Raw genomic sequence first — 18363 nt, forward strand, 5'->3', positions numbered from 1 at the left:
AATTTAGCAAGCATTTTCTTAAGAGACCTAAGCCTCAGAATCATCAGTGTGTAAGTTTTAGCATTTCCTAGGAAATAACCTTAAAGTTAAAGGAATAAAAATCTTAATTTTTGTCTTAATCTCAAGGATTTTGTGGAAAAGCTCAGCAAAAGATGATGGAAACAATAGGAAAAGTAGCAGAATACAACAGTCACTATTATGGCAGTATGTAAAAATGTGATGTGTAACCGATGTGATTCTGCAATCTGTATTTGGGAAAAAATGGGAGTTCATAACCCAACTGATTCTAATTTATGAAATATGATTTGTCATGAGCTTTGTAAAGTTGTGAACATCCAATAAAAAAAAAAAAAGAAACACAGTTTCCCATATTGAATCGGTAATTATAAACAACAAAGCACAGGAACAAAGAATTGCCAATTGTTAATAAGGGTGAAATGAAATGGGCACTTTATTGCATGAAAAATGATTTTCATTGCTTGTCCAGGAATAGGCATATCTAAAAAGGAAGTTATTGCCAAGACCAAGCAACAGAGAAAAAGACATGTCATGACTGTTCTAAGGCCAAGTGAGTGCTGTCATGTAGATATACTCACTGCAGAAGCATAGTCCACCAAAATATTTTTAAGTTTGTGTGAGAATGTAAGAGATGGAAAGAGTTCATGAATGACTATGGTAAGTTACTGAAGATGGTCATAGTTCACCATGTGTTACCCAGCAGGAACATTAAATTAAGCCGCACTCACTCTGGGGTTATATTCACCATTTTCCTCACAATCTCAAAGTAAATAACATAATCTTTGATTTTGCTGAAGAGACAGAATTCCAGGCCCAGGAGATGGTGACTACTGGTGAAGAAAGTGAACATCCTCATGTTTGGGGGTCAGACTTTGGCTCTGATTTTATCTTGCCTTCTTCCCAGATTTGTTATCTTGGGCATGAGTGTGAAAGCGTCCCATTTTCTTGCTGACTGTTCACTGTGTCATTTCTTTGCTTCTTTTCAGTCAAACTAGGCAGAAAAATGACATCTCAGGTCTACTTAAGGTCTATTTACATTTACATCTCTTTATTAGGGAAAGTGAATACCTTTTATATATTGGTCAGTTTTAATTTTTATTTTGAATTTTGAGAAGCCATAATAAACAGCATCTCCTTTTCTCTACTGAACAAATTGATATAAAGTAAATGGAATTGTAAATGGAAGACAAATGCCAGTTTTAGTACAAGGGAAAAGTTGCAGGGCATTGACTATTATAAAAATCAGTTGGGCTTTATAAACCTGTAATTTAAGCACATCTAATCAAACAGCTTGCAGACTTGTAACTACGCAAGAAGGACAGAGATACCTGTGGTTGCATTGGATTATCTTGCTCACAAAAAAGTAAACAGAATTATTCCCTCAAAATATTGTTCTTTGCCCATTTTCTTTGCTATTTATTTCTTAGTAATATGTAAAAACTGCTTTAGGATAGTGATATTTTTGCATTGAAAACAGTCTTAGAAAGCTATTCTGTTTTCAACATTGTTTTATTGTGTTTTACCCTAGCATTTTTTTAAAAAAAATTCAGTTATGTTCAGATATATACCTCATTAAGGACTTCTGGTTGATTATTTATATCTAGAATTCATTATAGTTGTAAAATCTATGAAATTTTCTGAAAGATAAATAGGAAGACCTGAATAAAAAAGAGAAGTAGCATAGCCCAGTACAAAAAGAATTTGTAGAGAATTAATTCTCCACAAAATAATGTGTTAATTTACTGCAATCAGAAATAAGGACCTAGTGGGTCTTATAAATGGAGCTTGACCAGCTGGGTCTTAAAATCATTTGTAGAAATTAGGTGCCAAACTAATCAGATAATACACAAAACATATTCTTTGCTAGGTCTTTATTATATGCTAAAGACATTTCTACTTTTTTTAAAGGAAATCACCCACCCTTGTGGTTTGAATGTAAATTACAGAGACACGTGTTGCCATTCCGCTTTCAAGTGCTTTCAAAATGAACATTTTTCCCTTTAAGTGAATTTCAGTTTAACTTGGCGATTCTCTTCCCTCTAATTGAGGGAAAGGCCCCTTGCTTTCCCCATCACAGGAGGGGGTGGAGCCTTCTCCAAGCAGCTGGGAAGTGAGCTGTGCCTGGCCAGTCTTGGGGGAGGGGCTGCATTTCAGGAGGCTGCAGCTGACAAGAAGCTTCAAGGTAATGGCTGTCTTTAAGCTAGTTATTTTCTGGGAATTTCTCGGGCCTTGGTGTTAAGGTGAAAAAAAAAAGAGAGATTGTTGCCTGGGAGAGGTGGGAATGAAACATGGTTTTGGTCGAATTGCTGTTACTGGCACAGAATTAATCCTCTGGAATTTTTGTTTCTCCCGATATTTTTAAAGTCCACAGTGTGGGAATAGGTGATCAGATTACAGCTTCTAAAATTAAGACTTCAGTGAGGCATACTGTACATGTTAATTTTTTACATGGAATTTCATGTTTCTGTCTTTGTTATACATTTTATTACATTTTTAAACATTAATATTCTACCCAAAAATAACTGATAGAAAAATGTAAACATTGAAAATGAATGACATATACAAACACAAAGATAAATGTACATATACATGGAAAGGGATTCAGATGTGCTTTTGAGTGATAACACTTGTAAAAATCTGCATTTTTATTGGGGGGACTAGGCTCTAGTGTTAACAGCATCTCTCAATGTTCAGATTGCTAAGTTTTTAAAAATGTATTTTAATTTGTTTCAGCATTTTTTAGAATTGCTTTTTTCTATGATCATTTTTATAATTAGAAGAACAAAATTTTGCTGAAACAACATACACATTATGTGTCAGACACATAAATATTCACAGGTACCCAGATATGTTCTCCTTTCTGACTCCCCCCCTTTTTTTTGCCATTAGTGGAATTTTTCCTGGACCTGGTCAAATAGGTATCCTGGTTGCTGTTTCAAGTCCTGCCTGTGTCCTCACTGCAAATCATCCTTTCAGGCCACAGGTATAGCTGTGGTCAACAAGAATCATTTTTTCTTATATCATCTAAGTTTAAAAGTGAGATTGAAAGAGGATTTGGTTTATTTCTATTAGCAGTTTTAAAAGTTACTATGTAGCATGATACTTCCATTGAATGGTACATTATATAGACAAAAAATAAACGTATGAACTCAGTGATTCTAGAAGATGTCTGTGGCCAGGCATGGTATGGCACTCCTATAATCCCAGCAGCTCCAGAGGATGAGGCAGGAGGAGCACAAGTTCAAAGCCAGCATCAACAAAAGCGAGGCACTACGCAACTCAGTGAAACCCTGTCTCTAAATGCCTCTAAATAAAGTACAGAATAGGGCTGGGGATGTGTTTCAGTGGTCAGGTGCCCCTGAGTTCAACCCCCCCCCCAAAAAAAAAGGAAGAAGAAAAGATGTCTGTGAAGTAGTATTAAGCGAAACAAATTAAATTTCAAAATGGAAAGCAGCATTGAATGTTGTTTAAGGAGAAAAAACTAAGTCAATAAAGTATGCATAAGCAAATCAGAAAAAAAATATATAAGGCATAGCTCCGAGGCTGAGGCAGAAAGATGGCAAGTTCTAAAGCCAGCTTCAGCAACTTAACAAGACCCTGTTTCAAAATTTTAAAAAGAGCTGGGGATGTGGGTCAGTGGTTAAATGTCCCTGGGTTAAATTCCTGATACTATACACACACACACACACACACACACACACACACACACGGAAAATGCAGTGTTCATGTGAGTGTGCATAGACAAGCAACTAACTTATGGAGTTATTTGTGTAGTTGAGGAGATATAACAAGCTTTACTATCTCTGTTTTTAAATGATTTTTAATATATATTTAGACATTTTCCAACAATAACCATAAAAAAAGATTGAGATAAAATGCTTCAAAGTTGGGAGGGGAGAATTGCATTTGAACTGATTCACTGAAGAATCATGTTGAGAATACTTACTAATATGGAAAAATGTTCAAACTGTGAGCTTAAGCAGGGTAAAAAAACTGGCTTGAAATGATATGCATTAATGTACATATGTAATGAAAACTCTGGAAAGATATACAAGAAATAATAGTGTTCTTTCTCAAAGTATAATTTTTATATTTTTCTCATTTTCAGTAAGCATTCAGTGTTTCTTTTTTAAAAAAAATAAGACCATTGCAGGTGAAGATATTTGGATTCTGTTTTTGTGTAGTGAATAATAAAGCTCTAAGTTTGAACATAGTATATTCTAGAAGCCTGAGAAATCTGCTGGCTAGCGGGATATAATTCCCACCCCTCTCCCACAAGTATGTGTTAGTGATAGTTCTGGTTTTGGTCACAAGATGGCGCTTATCAGATAGCCTAAATTTTCTCCAGACAACTGTTTTTATGAAAGTGAGCCAACAGAGTAATGAAACATATTTTGTATTAGTGGACTATAAGCATGTAGAGTATGATTGAAATTACATTGAAAAATGTGTGTGTGTCTAAGAGATAAAGCCGCAACCCAAGGATTCAAACAGAAAACAATAACCAAAAAATGCTGCTTCATAAAGTCTGGCCAAAATATACATAAGGCAGATGTTATTTTCCTTCTCTTCTGTCTTCACCTCATTATTTTCCAAAGGGAGATGATTTCAGCATAACATAACTGTGTCACTGAGAGCATTTCATATTATAAGAATATGAGAGAAAAATAGATATAACATCTACATCAGGAATAGGATTTCACTTCATCCCTGTGTTTCAGAATAATATACCTGCTAGTGTTTTTGTTAGGGAAATTTCCTTATACTTTCTCCATTTTATTGCCTTAATTCACTCTCTTTCTGTTGTACAGCTGAGGTTAATATCAGGGTTGCATAGGACCTGAGAATCTGCATGTGATACCAGTTGAGCCCCATAAAGGCAGTACAACCAAAGAAATACCCAGCAGGGTGAAGACTGTGCTGGACAAGCAGTTGGAGTGAGAATCAAGACAGCTGGATCACAGTGCCAGACCCACCACAATCCTTGTGACAGAGAGTAAGACTATTCCCCATTTTATAAAAGTTTTTATATTAAAAATATATTGAGAATATGGAATAAAATGTACTTTGTTTCTGGTTTAGTGCCATAACATTCTAAGGTAAAACTACACATTCTAATGCTGGTCCTCAGCTTGCAATGCTTCAACTTATAATTTTTCACCTTTATAAGGAGCAAGGGTAGAAAACTAACTTTATCAGATAGTAGGACCTATAGTGAAGCTGTAACAATGAAAGAGTGTGGTATTGGTACAGTGCCCAGATTGGAAGAGAAAGAAGTAAATTATCTCTATTCAGACATAACATCATCTTGTATACAGAAAATCCTATGGAACACACACACACACAACCACATACAAACCACCCCACCCCCTATTAGAACAGTGCAAAATCCATTGATATTCAGTAGAATCCGTACTTTGAATTTTGAATTTGGGTATTTTCCAGGCTTGAATGTGAAGTACAACATACTTTCTTTCTTTTTAATTATTCTTTTCCTTTTTAAATTAATTTTAAAATTTATTTTAATTATACATGAGAGTCAAATGCATTTATGTACTTTTATATATCATACATAGATGGGATATAATTTCTTATTTTTCTGAGTATACATATTGCAGAATCATATTGATCATGTAGTCACATATATACATAAATAATGTCCTATCCCCATATCCCCTACCTTCCCCTCCCATCACTTCCTTCTACCTAATCTAAGGTAAGGCTATTCTTTAGTGCCCCCCTCCATCTTATTGTGAATTAGCATCTGCATATTAGAGGAAATATTCGGCCTTTGGTTTTGTGAGATTTGCTTATTTCACTTAGCATGATATTCTCCAACTCCATCCATTTACTGGCGAATGTCATAATTTCATTCTTCTTTAAAGCTGAGTAATATTCCATTGAGTATACATACCACATTTTCTTTATCCATTCATCTATTGAGGGACACCTAGGATGGTTCCATAGTTGAGCTATTGTGAATTGAGCTGCTATAAACATTGACATGGTTGCATTAATGCAGTATGCTGATTTTAAGTTCTTTGAGTATAAACTGAGGAGTGGGATAGCTGGGTCAAATGGTGGTTCCATTCCCAGTTTTCTGAGGAATCTCCATACTACTTTCCATAGTGGTTGCACCAATTTGCAGTCCCACCAGCATTGTATGAGTGTACCTTTTTCACCACATCCTCGCCAACATCTATTGTTTTCTGTATTCTTGATGATTGCCATTTTGACAGGAGTGAGATGAAATTTTAGTATACTTTTGATTTGCATTTCTCTAATTGCTAGAGATATTGAATACTTTTTCATATATTTGTTGACTGATTGTATTTCTTCTTCTGTGAAGCGTCTGTTCAGTTCATTAGCCCATTTATTGATTGGGTTATTTGTTTTGTTGGTGTTAAGTGTTTTGAGTTCTTTATATATCATAGAGATTAATGCTTTATCGGAGGTGCTTTGGGTAAGGATTTTCTCCCAATCTGTAGGCTGTATACTCAACATTGTTGATTATTTCCTTTGCTGAGAAAAACTTTTTAATTTGAATCCATTCCATTTATTGATTCTTGATTTTACTTCTTGTGCTTTCGGAGTCTTGTTAAGGAAGTCAGATCCTAGGCTGACATGGTGAAGATTTGGGCCTATTTTTTTTTTCTCTCTTAGGTTCAGGATCTCTATTCTAGTGTCTAAGTCTTTGATCCACTTTGAGTTGATTTTTGTGCAGGGTGAGTGACACAGGTTTAATTTTATTTTGCTGCATACGGATTTCCAGTTTTGGCAGCACCATTTGTTGAATAGGCTATCTTTTCTCTAGTGAATGTTTTTGGCACCTTTGTCTAGTATGACATAACTGTATTTATGTGGGTTTGTCACTGTGTCCTCTAATTGGTACCATTGGTCTACAAGTCTATTTTGGTACCAATACCATGCCATTTTTGTTACTATTGCTTTATAGTATATGGTTTTTGTCTGGTATTGTGATGCTTCCTGCTTCACTTTTCTTGCTAAGGATTTCTTTGGCATTTCTGGGTCTATTATTTTTTCCACATAAATTTCATGATTGCTTTTTTATTTCTATGAATATGTAATTGGGATTTTAATAGGAATTGCATTAAATCTGTATAATGCTTTTGGTAATATGGCCATTTTGACAATATTAATTCTGCCTATCCAGGAGCATGGGAGATCTTTCTTCTGAGGTTTCTTTCAATTTCTTTAGTGTTCTGTAGTTTTCATTGTAGAAGTCTTTCACTTTTTTTGTTAGATTGATTCCCAGGTATTTTATTTTTATTTTCTTTGAGGCTATTGTGAATGGGATAGTTTTCCTCATTTCTTTTTCAGAGGATTAATTGCTGATGTATAAGAATGCATTTGATTTATGGGTGTTGATTTTATATCCTGCTACTTTGCTAAATTCATTTACTAGTTCTAGGAATTGTCTGGTGGAATTTTTTGGAACTTCTAGATATAGAATCATGTCATCAGCAAATAGTGATAGTTTGAGTTCTTCTTTACCTATTTGTATCCCTTTCATTTCTTTCTTTTGTCTAATTGCTCTGGCTAGAGTTTCAAGGATGATGTTGAATAGAAGTGGTGAAAAAGGACATCCTTGTCTTGTTCCAGTTTTTAGAGGGAATGTTTTCAATTTTTCTCCATTAAGAATGATGCTGGCCTCGGGCTTAGCATATATAGCTTTTATAATATTGAGGTATGTTCCTACTATCCCTATTTTTTGTAGTTTTTTTGAACATGAAGGTGTGCTGCATTTTGTCAAATGCTTTTACTGCATCTACTGAGATGATCATATGATTCTTGTTTTTAAATATGTTAATATGATAAATAATGATTATTGATTTCCACATGTTGAACCAACCCTGTATCCCTGGGATTAACCCCACTTGACTGTGGTGCACTATCTTTTTAATATGTTTTTGTATGCGATTTTCCAGAATATTATTGAAAATTTTGCATCTGTGTTCATCAGTGATATTGGTCTGAAGTTTTCTTTCCTTGATGTGTCTTTGGTTTTGGTTTCAGGATGATATTAGTCTCATAGAATGAGTTTGGAAGGAATCCCTCCTTTTCTATTTCATGGAATACTTTGAGGAGTATTAGTATTATTTCTTCTTTGAAAGTCTTGTAGAACTAGGATGCAATCAATCTGGTCCTGGGCTTTTCTTGCTTGGTAGTCTTTGATGGAATTTTCTATTTCTTTACTTGAAATTTATCTGTTTAAATCATGTATAACCTCCTCATTCAGTTTGGGAAGGTCATGTCTCTAGAAATTGGTCTATGTCTTCGATATTGTCTATTTTATTGGAATATAAATTTTCAAAAATAGTTTCCATTATCTTCTGTATTTCAGACATGTCTGTTGTGATATTTCCTTATTCATCTTGTAGTAATTTGAGTTTTCTCTCTTTTTCTCCTCATTAGCATGGTCAGGGGTTTATCTATTTTATTTATTGTTCAAAGAACCAACTTTTTGTTTTGTCAATTTTTTTTCAATTGTTTCTTTTATTTCAATGTCATTGATTGCAGCTCTGATTTAAATTATTTCCTGTCTTCTATTGCTTTTGGTATTGATTTGTTCTCCTTTTTCTAGGGCTTTTAGATGTAGTGTTAGGTCATTAATTTGTTGACTTTTTATTCTTTTAATGAATGCACTTAATACAATAAACTTTCCTCTTAGTACTGTTTTCATAGTGTCCCAGAGATTTTGATATGTTATATCAGTGTTCTCATTTACCTCTAAGGATTTTTTATTTCATCCTTGATTTCTTCTACTATCCACTCACTAGTGTATTAGTTAGTCTCCATTTGTTACAGTAGCTTGTATTTTCTTATTTTGTAATTGATTTCTAATTTCATTCCATTTTGGTTTGATAGAATGAAGGGTATTATCTCTGTTTTTTGTACTTATTGAGAGTTGCTTTGTGGCATAGATATGGTTTATTTTATAGAAGGAGCCATGTGCTGCTGAGAAGAAAGTATATTTGCTTGTGGATGGATGAAATATTCTATATATGTCTATTAAGTCTAAATTATTGATTGTATTATTTAGTTCTATAGTTTCCTTATTTAGCTCTGGTTTGGAAGATCTGTCCAGTAGTGAGAGATGTGTGATAAAGTCACCCAGTATTATTGTATTATGGTCTATTTGATTCTTGAAATTAAGAAAGTTTTTTTTTTTTTGTACATAGATGCTTCTTTATTTGGGGCATAAATATTTATAATTGTTGTGTCCTCCTTATATATACTTCCCTTAAGAAGTATGAAATGTCCTTCTTTGTCTCTTCTGATTAACTTTGGTTTGAAGTCTACTTTATCTGAGATGAGAATGGGAACCCCTGCTTGTTTACACAATCCATATGAGTGATAAGTTTTTTCCCATCCTTTTACCTTCAGCCTGTAGATGTCTTTGCCCATGAGATAAGACTTTTGAAGACAGCCTAATGTTAGGTCTTGCTTTTTAATGCAGTCTGCCAATCTAGGTCTTTTGATTGATGAGTTTAGGCTGTTAACATTCAATGTTATTATTGAGATATGATTTGTATTCCCTGTCATTTTTATTTATTTCTGTTTTTTTATTTTTCTTAATTTCTCATTTGGTTGAATGTCCCTTTAGTGTAGATCCTCCCTTTGCTGGTTTCCACTTCATCCTCATGGAATATTTTGTTGACAATGTTCTGTAGTATAGGCTTTCTAGTTGTGAATTCTTTTAATTTTTGTTTGTCATGGGAGGTTTTAATTTCATCTTCAAATCTTAAAACTCAATTTTGCTGGATATAAAATTCTTGATTGTCATCCCTTTTCTTTCAGAGCTTGAAATATATTATTCCTGGACCTCCTAGCTTTGAGGGTCTGGGTTGAGAAATCAGTTGAGATCCAAATTGGTTTCCCCCTATATGTAATTTTTTTTTCTCTCACAGCCTTTAAGATTTTATCTTTATCCTGGTGTTAGTCATTCTCATTATAATGTGTCTTTGTGTGGGTCTGCTTTAATTTTGTACTTTTGGGGTCTTGAAAGGCTCTTGTATTTGATTTTCCATTCCATTCTTTAGGTTTGGGAAATTGTTTGCTATTATATCATTGAAAAGATTGTGCATTCCTTATTTTGTATCTCTGCTCCTTCATCTATTCCAATAACTCTTAAATTTGGTCTTTTCATATTATCCCATAATTTGTGGATGTTCTGATCATGGTTTCTTACCACCTTCTTTGCAAAGTCAACTCTACTTTCAAGATTATATATTTTGTCTTCATTGTCTGAGGTTCTGTCTTCCAAGTGATCTGATCTGTTGGTGATGCTTTCTATTTAATTTATAATTTGGATTACTGAATCTTTCATTTCAAGGATTTCTGCTTGTTCCTTTTTTTTTTTACGATCTCTATTGAAGTGGTCCTTCACTTCCTGTATTTTTTTCTTTGATTTCTTGACTTATATTATCCTTTACTTCACATATCAATTTAACTATGTACAATGTGAACTCATTCTTGGGCATTTCTTCTACGGTTATCAGTGGCTTCTCTTGTTAAAGCATCTGATTGGTTTGTTTGGGGCACTTTATTCCCTTGTTTTTTCATGTTGTTAGTGTGTTTTCCCATCTAAAAGTATGAATCTAAGGCAGCACAAATCCTACCCTATAGAACTATAGTGTCCCTGAAGGTTTCCAGTGCTTTGCCTTTAATGTTGAAACCAATATCAACAGCACCCAATATATACAATATATAGCCTTGATCCTAATAGCTCCCACTAAGGCGTCTACTGCTTTCTCATATTAAACCAAAATAATGAGTTCAATAACTACCTATAGTACAAACAGAAAATTTGTTTAAATGTTTTATAATTTCAAATGGTGGATGACAGAACAGAGGTAGTATAGTATGTGATATTCATATTTACCAAAATAATGAGTTCAATAACTATCTATAGTACAAACATACAATTTGTTTAAATGTCTTATAATTTCAAATGGTGACAGAACAGAGGTAGTGTAGCATGTGATATTTGCAAGGGAGGAAGAGAGAAGCTAGAAGTAAAAATTCATAGGAAGAGTAAGGAGCCAACAGAGATTGGCTGTTGGTTGGAGAAACGTTGCAAAGAAAATCCAAGAAAATAGATGAGAGAGGAAGAATACGAACAAAGAGAAAAAAATAAAGACATAAGAATACAACAAAAATGCAAAAAAAACATTCATAGATCATTGTCCTCCACATACTGATGCATAAAATAACATCCTGTTCCAAATATGTTAGAAAGATTAGCAAATCAAAAAAATAAAATAAAATAAATCTTGCTGGAAAGTCGAACTGTCTCTGAAAGTGTTCAACAGTTTCTCATCCCTGTCTCTAACATCTCTCGGGATCACTGAACCCAGATCAGCCCTTGCAGACCCAGTCTCTATCCCACCAATCTAGGTTTCAGATACCTCAGGCTCAGCCACACTGCAGTCCCAAGATTTCAGTGTTGTTCCTACTTGCAGAGAGACCACCAGGGATACACTCATGCAAAGTAGCAACCCCAAGATGCAGCAGCAAGACAAGGGCCACCAGAACTCCCAGCAGGAAGACCCCATGCTCCTCCAAACCAACAGTCCCCCCACCCCCGCCACTGGACTTGCAGGCCCCGGCTGGAGTCCCCAGACAGAGGCTTTTGTGGTGGTAAACCTGCTAGCACCTGGACCCCAGGCTCTGGCTGATGTCCCAAAATGGGTGCATCCATGTGCAACCAAACCTGGGGTCTCCCCCAAAGCAGTCTTCTAGGATATCAGCAGTAGTGGGGGTGGTTGTTGTCAGCAGGCAGAGTGGCAGCTGCAGCAGCAGCTGCAGCTGTGCTGCTGCTGCAGCCGTGGGGGCAGCGTCACCAGGCAATCTCCAGGTGTCAGCAGCAGTGTCGGCTTCAGTTGCATCCAGGGGAGTGGTGTCTTCTGTGGCAGCAGCACCCAGAAAGAAGACCCCCAGGCGACCTCAGGCTGGTAGCAGTGGAATCAGAGGGAGCAGCAAAGGCGGTAGCAGTGCAGGCAGCAGTTGATTGACAGGATATTTCCAGTTCAGCGGCAGAGACCATGGAGGTAGCCTTGGAAGTAGCATCTGAGGTAACCAAGGCAACTGGGTACCCAGAGAAGAGACCTCCGGGCACTGCAGCGGTGTCTTTGGCAGCAGTGTCTTGCATCTGCCAACTAACTGACTCTCAATAAGTCCTTGACAACAATCCTGACAATACACAGCAATGACAGCCATCCAAAATTTCTCATTTCTTAATGAAGTTATTGTGTTGTTACCTGGGCTAGTCTAGGAGACACAGATCCAAGTATCTATGTTTGGCTGTCTTGAGTAGGTAGAGCAGCACTGGCAGCTTAGACAAGTTAAAATAGGATTCCCATAGAATAAACTTTGAGACACTTCACAGTACCTCACAGTACCAAAATACTCAGTATCAGAAATGGTGTCCCTGATGTATTTTCCAATTTTTTTTATTAACTTCTACTCTTGAATTTGTAATATATTCTTTCTGTATTCCAGGGAATATTTTACACATAATTTGTGGTTACCCACAGCCTTCTTTGGCAGTCATTGATCCAAAGTACAAATCAAAATATCTGTATGTATTCCCATTATGCTCAGAAAAAAATACTAGTCTTTTTTATAGGTCCTGTTCTAATTAGATGCCTTTTTAAGACTCGGGTTTATTGAGGTATGATTTAGATACAGTTAAATTCACTAGCTTATTCAGTGCATAGTTTGTTGAGCTTTGACAGTCATGTAACTACTAATGCAATTGAGAAAATATTTCCTTAACTCAAAAATGTTCTTTCCTGCCCCACTGTAGTCAGCACCCTCTCTCCACCCCAATTCCTTGACAACTACTGATGTGATTTTTGTCCCTGTGGTTTTTCATTTTCCAGGATATCATATGTATGGGATAATAAATTATGTAGGCTTTTGCATCTGGATTTATGTGTGTGTGTGTGTGGGGGGGGGTTACTCTTCACCCACACTATTGCATGTATCAGTAGCTGATTCCGTAGTGTAGCTGAGAAGTATGGATGTTCTAGAATTTGTGTATCTACTTATCAGTAGCTTTATCATTTTTGGTGATTGTGATTAAAGTTTTTAAGCATTCCCAAAACAGATCTTTGTGGGTACCTAATTTTCATTTCTTTTGGGTAAATACCTAGTAGTGGGATTCTGGATGGATGGTAAATATATATTTAACTACATTAACAACTGCCAAACTATTTTATAAAGTGGAAGTTTGACATTTTCACATTTCCACCAGAAATTTTATAAGAGTTTTAGTTGCTCTGCATCATTTCCAGAAGTTGATACTGTCAGGTTTTCTTTTCTCTTTAATATCAGCTGTTCTTATAAAGTTGTTAATGATGTTTCATTCTGGTTTTACTTGAATGTCCTTAATTACTCACAGTGTTAAACATTTTTTCATATGTTTCATGTTTCATATTTTTTCATACATCATCTTTGATGAAGTGTCTAAATAGAATATAAATACATTATTTTCTATTTTTAATTGAGCTTCTAATCTTACTGAATTTTAAGAGTACTTTACATATCCTGGATACATGTGCTTTATCAGAAATATGTTTTGCACATATTGTCTTCCATCCACTCTGTGATATTCATTTAATTTTTTTGAAAAGCAGTTTTCAAGTTTGATTTGTCTGTTTTTAAATAGTTCATGCTTTTTGTATCAGTAAGCCTTTGCTTCATCTAAGGTCTCAAAGACTTTCTACCTTGTTCTCTTTTGTAAATTTTATAGATTTGGGGCTTGCATTTGGTTCGGTAATCCATTTTTGAGTTAATTTTTATCTGTGGTCTTAGTTAAGGGGTCAAGTTGAATATTTGTGCTTATAATGTTCAGTTTTTCCTGTACCAATTATGGAAAAGACCACCATTTCTTCATTTAACTACCATTTTCAAAAGTTGATTGACCATATTTGCTGATCTGTGTTCTGTTGATCTGTATGTCAATCTTATGCTAATTAACAACACTGTCTTTAATACTGTAGTCTTAGTGTGAGTCTTCTACCTTTTGTATTTCCTTCTAGAATTTGTTTGGCTCCTATAGTTCCTCTGTTTTCCATATATATTTTATTTATCTTTTCAATTTTTACAAAAAAATTGCTGGGGTTTTGATTGATATTGCAGTGACTCTGTAGGTAAGATGTATTTAGAGAGCCAGGTCCCAGCAGCACACACCTGTAAACCCAGCAGCTGGGAAGGCTGAGTCAGGAGGATCTCGAGTTCAAAGCCAGCCTTAGCAATGATAAATTGCTAAGCAACTCAGTGAGACCCTGTTGCTAAATAAAATATAAACTAGGGCTGGGGATGTGGCTCAGTGGTTGAGTGTCCCTGAGATCAATCTCTGGTACGAAAAAATATATTTAGAGGGTGGAAAAACATCTTAAAATTTGTGAGTATTTTAGTCTGTGAACATAACATACTTCTATGTTTATTTAGATGTTTAATTTCATTCATTGGTATATTAAGTTTTCTACATATAAGTCTGGCACATATTTGCTGGATTTTTTTTCTTCCTTAGCATTTCCTGTTTTGAAGAAATTATAATTGGTACATTTTTTTAAACTTTAACTTTCAGATTTTATTGTAAAAATATAAAATTAGTTGTTTTATATTGAACTTATATTTGGTGATACTATTAAACTTATTTATTAGGTCTAGTAGCTTTTATCTTTTTTTCTTTTTTGATAGATTCATTAGGATTTTCTACATAGATCATCATATTGTCTACAAATAGTTTTACTTCTGCCTTTCCAATCTTTTTTTTTTTTTTAATTTCAGGCCTTTTTTATTGGCTAGGATCTTAAATATAATGTCAAAGAAAGTTGTAGAAGCAGAAATTCTTGCCATATTCTTGATTTTATTAAGAAGCATTCCATGTTTCACCATTAAATACAATGTTAATTACAGAGATTTTTTGTAGATACTTTTGATCAGGTTGAGGAAGATCCTTATATTTCATGGTGTGTTTAGTGTGTTTATCATAAACATGTACCAAATGTTATTAGATGTTTTTTTTTCATCAAATGAGATGCCTTTTCCTCTTTTTTAGTATACTAATAATTGTGAGATATATCAGTTGATTTGTTTTTGATAAACTGTCCTTACATTTCCAGGGTAAACTCCATTTAGTTATACTGTCCTTTTTCTGTATCATTGGCTTTGATTAATAGCACTTTGTTAACAATTTCTCTATGTTTATGAAAGATAATGGTATGTAGTTCTATACTTGTCATATGAGGTTATTTTTTCTGGTTTTGTATCATCTTGATGTTGGTTTTATAAAGTATTCTGGAGTTTTTTTCCTTCCTTTTCTCACTTCTTTATCATCTGGCTTACGTAACAGTTATTTTTTTTTTCAAGTAGAGCTTGGAGTGACAGAGGTTATTTCTCCATGATTTTCCATCCTAAATTTTCAGCAATTCCTTCACACCTATGCCACCAGAGAAGGGTCTGTCTTCATCCTCTTGCCCATTTCTCAGCAATAGGCTGCTGAGAGTATTAGGCACTAGGTGCATGGTAAGGCAGGGAGTTTTGTATCTTGTCCTGTCCAGCCTCAAATTTACAGAGACCTGTGCACCTGGACCTTGAGAATTGGGACTACCTTGGCATCTGTCTTTCCCCCCATGGCAGCTAACCTCTGATTTGTATCTTTTGTAAGATGTATTTTCTTGCCTCTGCCTCAGCAATAGCTGACCACTTATTTTTATTCTTGTAACATCCTGGATCCAAGAGGATTTCCTGCTGTTCCTTAAGAGTAGAGGGGTTTTGCTTCTGCTTTTTTTTTCCCAGCAGCAATGGATATCTGCTTTTGTCCTGGGGATGAGAAAGTTTCCTGTTATTTCCCTCCCCAGGCAGATGAGTTTTGTCCCCACTGCTCCCCCAGAAGCACTAGATTTTTGCTTTTGTCCAGGAAGAGATTTGCTGCTTCTCCTCAACTGGTTTAACACTTTTGCTCTCTGTAGAAGGGTTTGAGTTTAAGTGTTTGAGATATCTGTCTCTTCACAACAGCAGCTTGTGTCTCACAAACCTGAATCAGTGGACACTTGAGAGAATGTTTGGAGGTTCTACCAAGGGGAGCACATCTACTCATTTGCACTTGACCAAAAAATGGTCCTTCTCTATCAGAGAAGGTTGTCCTTTTCCATCAAAGGCACAGGTTCAGGAAGGATGCACATGGTTCAGTGAAGGAGGATGGGACCTACCTAGCCAACCACATCAGCCATATCAACCCTGGTGATCAGTGGGGTGACAGATGTGACAACCAGATCACCTTCATAGTGGAGTCATTAGGCTTCTTGTTTATTCCCTAATCATCATTTTGAGTTTCTGGTTAAAAAACATAAAAAAGAACCAGGCAATGAGTGAATAAGTGTTGGAGACTTCAGATATTCCAAACTGAAAAGCTAGCCCATGCTTCATCTCTAAAAATTCACCAAGCACCAAGATTTTAAGTGATATCCTTTTACCTGCTTGTATGGCAGATACCTTTTGTCTCCATGCTCTGGCAAAGATGAAAGGCATCTTGCTTCTCTTTAAAGGGCTGGTTATTCTTTGGTATTCAGTTTAATTAAGTTCTCTGGTAAGCTGAAAGAAAATTATGCTTTTGTAAGTTATCTAGAGATTTATAATTATTAAGTTATTGGTGAGATTTTCTTAAACCTTTTTATATACCAAATGAAAGTGGGACTAGTGATTTTCAATAGTGTATACATGGGTGTTACTTTTGTTTCTACTAAATATGCTTTAGGAAAAACAGATGATTTCTAAAGTTTATATATAAAAGGTTTATATAATGGTTATTATTCCATATTTCTAATTATTTTTTATTTTTTGAATATAATATAGTAAAATCATACTTGAAAGTATCATATACTATACTCAAACATTTTGTATGCAATTTTCTGGATTTTAACATGTCTATGTTTATATAAACATATCGTAATCAGAAGACAAAAGTTTCATCACCCTCACAACTTCTTTTTGCTGTCCTTCTATAGCTACACCCTTCCCCACATATACACCAGGGAAAACTAAACTTTTACTTTTGCTATACTTTTATCGTTTTTTTTTTTTTTTTTTTTTTTTTTGTACTGGTGATTGAACTCAGAGGCAATCGACCACTGAGCCACATCTCCAGCCTTATTTTGTATTTTATTTAGAGACAAGGTCTCACTGAGTTGCTTAGCACCTCACTTTTGCTGATGCTGGCTTGAACTCATGTCCTCCTGCTTTAGCCTCCCAAGCCTCTGGCATGTGCCACTGCACGCGGCTACTTTTATCATTTTTAAAATGTCATATAAATGCAGTCATAGAGCATTGTGGCAGACAAACCTTAAAAGACCCACCCCCTTGTATAATCTCTTCTGCTTGAGTGTGGATAGAACCTGCACCTTGATTCTTTTTAAATTTTTTTCTTTAATTTGTAGATGGACACAATACCTTTAATTCATTTATTTGTTTCTATGTGGTGCTGAGGATCCAACCCAGTGCCTCACATGTGTGAGGCAAGTGCTTTACCACTGAGCCACAACCCCAGCCCTATGCCTTGCTAATCAATAGAATTTCACAAAGATGATATAATGCCACTCATTCCATTGATTGTTAGGTTATATTAAACTCTGTAATAGCTAAATGTATAGAGAAATAGGAGAGAATAAGAGAAAGGGAGGAGGGAGGCAGGTTAGATGCAGAATCAGGGACAGCATTTTCTAAGTTCCATTGACTCCTGGCATATAACTATTTTAAATACATGTGTTCCTTCATCCATTCATCTCATACATTTTCACAGAGTATTTTCCATTTACGAGGAGGAAGATACAAGTATCTTAGTGATTAAGAGCATAGAACCTGGAGTCAAAGCAGCATGGATGTCAAAGAATTTGACATGTGCCAAATACTCTCTGGATATCCTTGTAAAAATTCATTAACCTCTCCAATTCCTCATCTCCAAAACGAGGATACTCATAATACCCGCTATTTTATTCCATTTTGTGCTGCTATAATGTAATAGTTGAGGCTGTATCATTTATAAACAATAGATATTTGTTTAGCTAACAGTTCTGGAGGCTGGAAAGTCCACAACAAAGAAGTGCATCTGGTAATGGTCTTGCTGTGTCACTGCATGGCAGATAGTATCACATGGTGAAGGAGCACACAGAAAGGGAGAAGGGCGCCAAACTCATGCTTTTATCACCAACCCACACCTATAATCACTAACCCACTCTTGTAGTAATAGAATCAATATATTCATGAGGTGATAGCCCTCATGACTTGACTACCTCTTAAAGGTTCCACATCTCA

The 18363-nt window shown here is 35.3% G+C and overlaps 1 protein-coding gene across 6 annotated transcripts in view; it reads left to right on the forward strand.

Annotated features, from left to right (window-relative positions):
- Nucleotides 1-18363, forward strand: part of PWWP3B (PWWP domain containing 3B) — a 34453-nt gene that overhangs the window by 4797 nt on the left and 11293 nt on the right. For 3 of the 6 annotated variants that reach the window (XM_081276493.1, XM_081276491.1, XM_081276488.1), the window contains exons 4-6: nt 488-2200; nt 2908-3012; nt 4830-5014. The gene's annotated coding sequence lies outside the window, so the exon portion shown is untranslated. The remainder of the gene's footprint in view (nt 1-487; nt 2201-2907; nt 3013-4829; nt 5015-18363) is intronic. The other 3 variants (XM_081276489.1, XM_081276490.1, XM_081276492.1) reach the window with 3 other exon arrangements.

The sequence above is a fragment of the Spermophilus citellus genome (genome assembly GCF_964194105.1).
Source record: "Spermophilus citellus genome assembly, chromosome: X".
Lineage (NCBI taxonomy): Eukaryota > Metazoa > Chordata > Mammalia > Rodentia > Sciuridae > Spermophilus > Spermophilus citellus.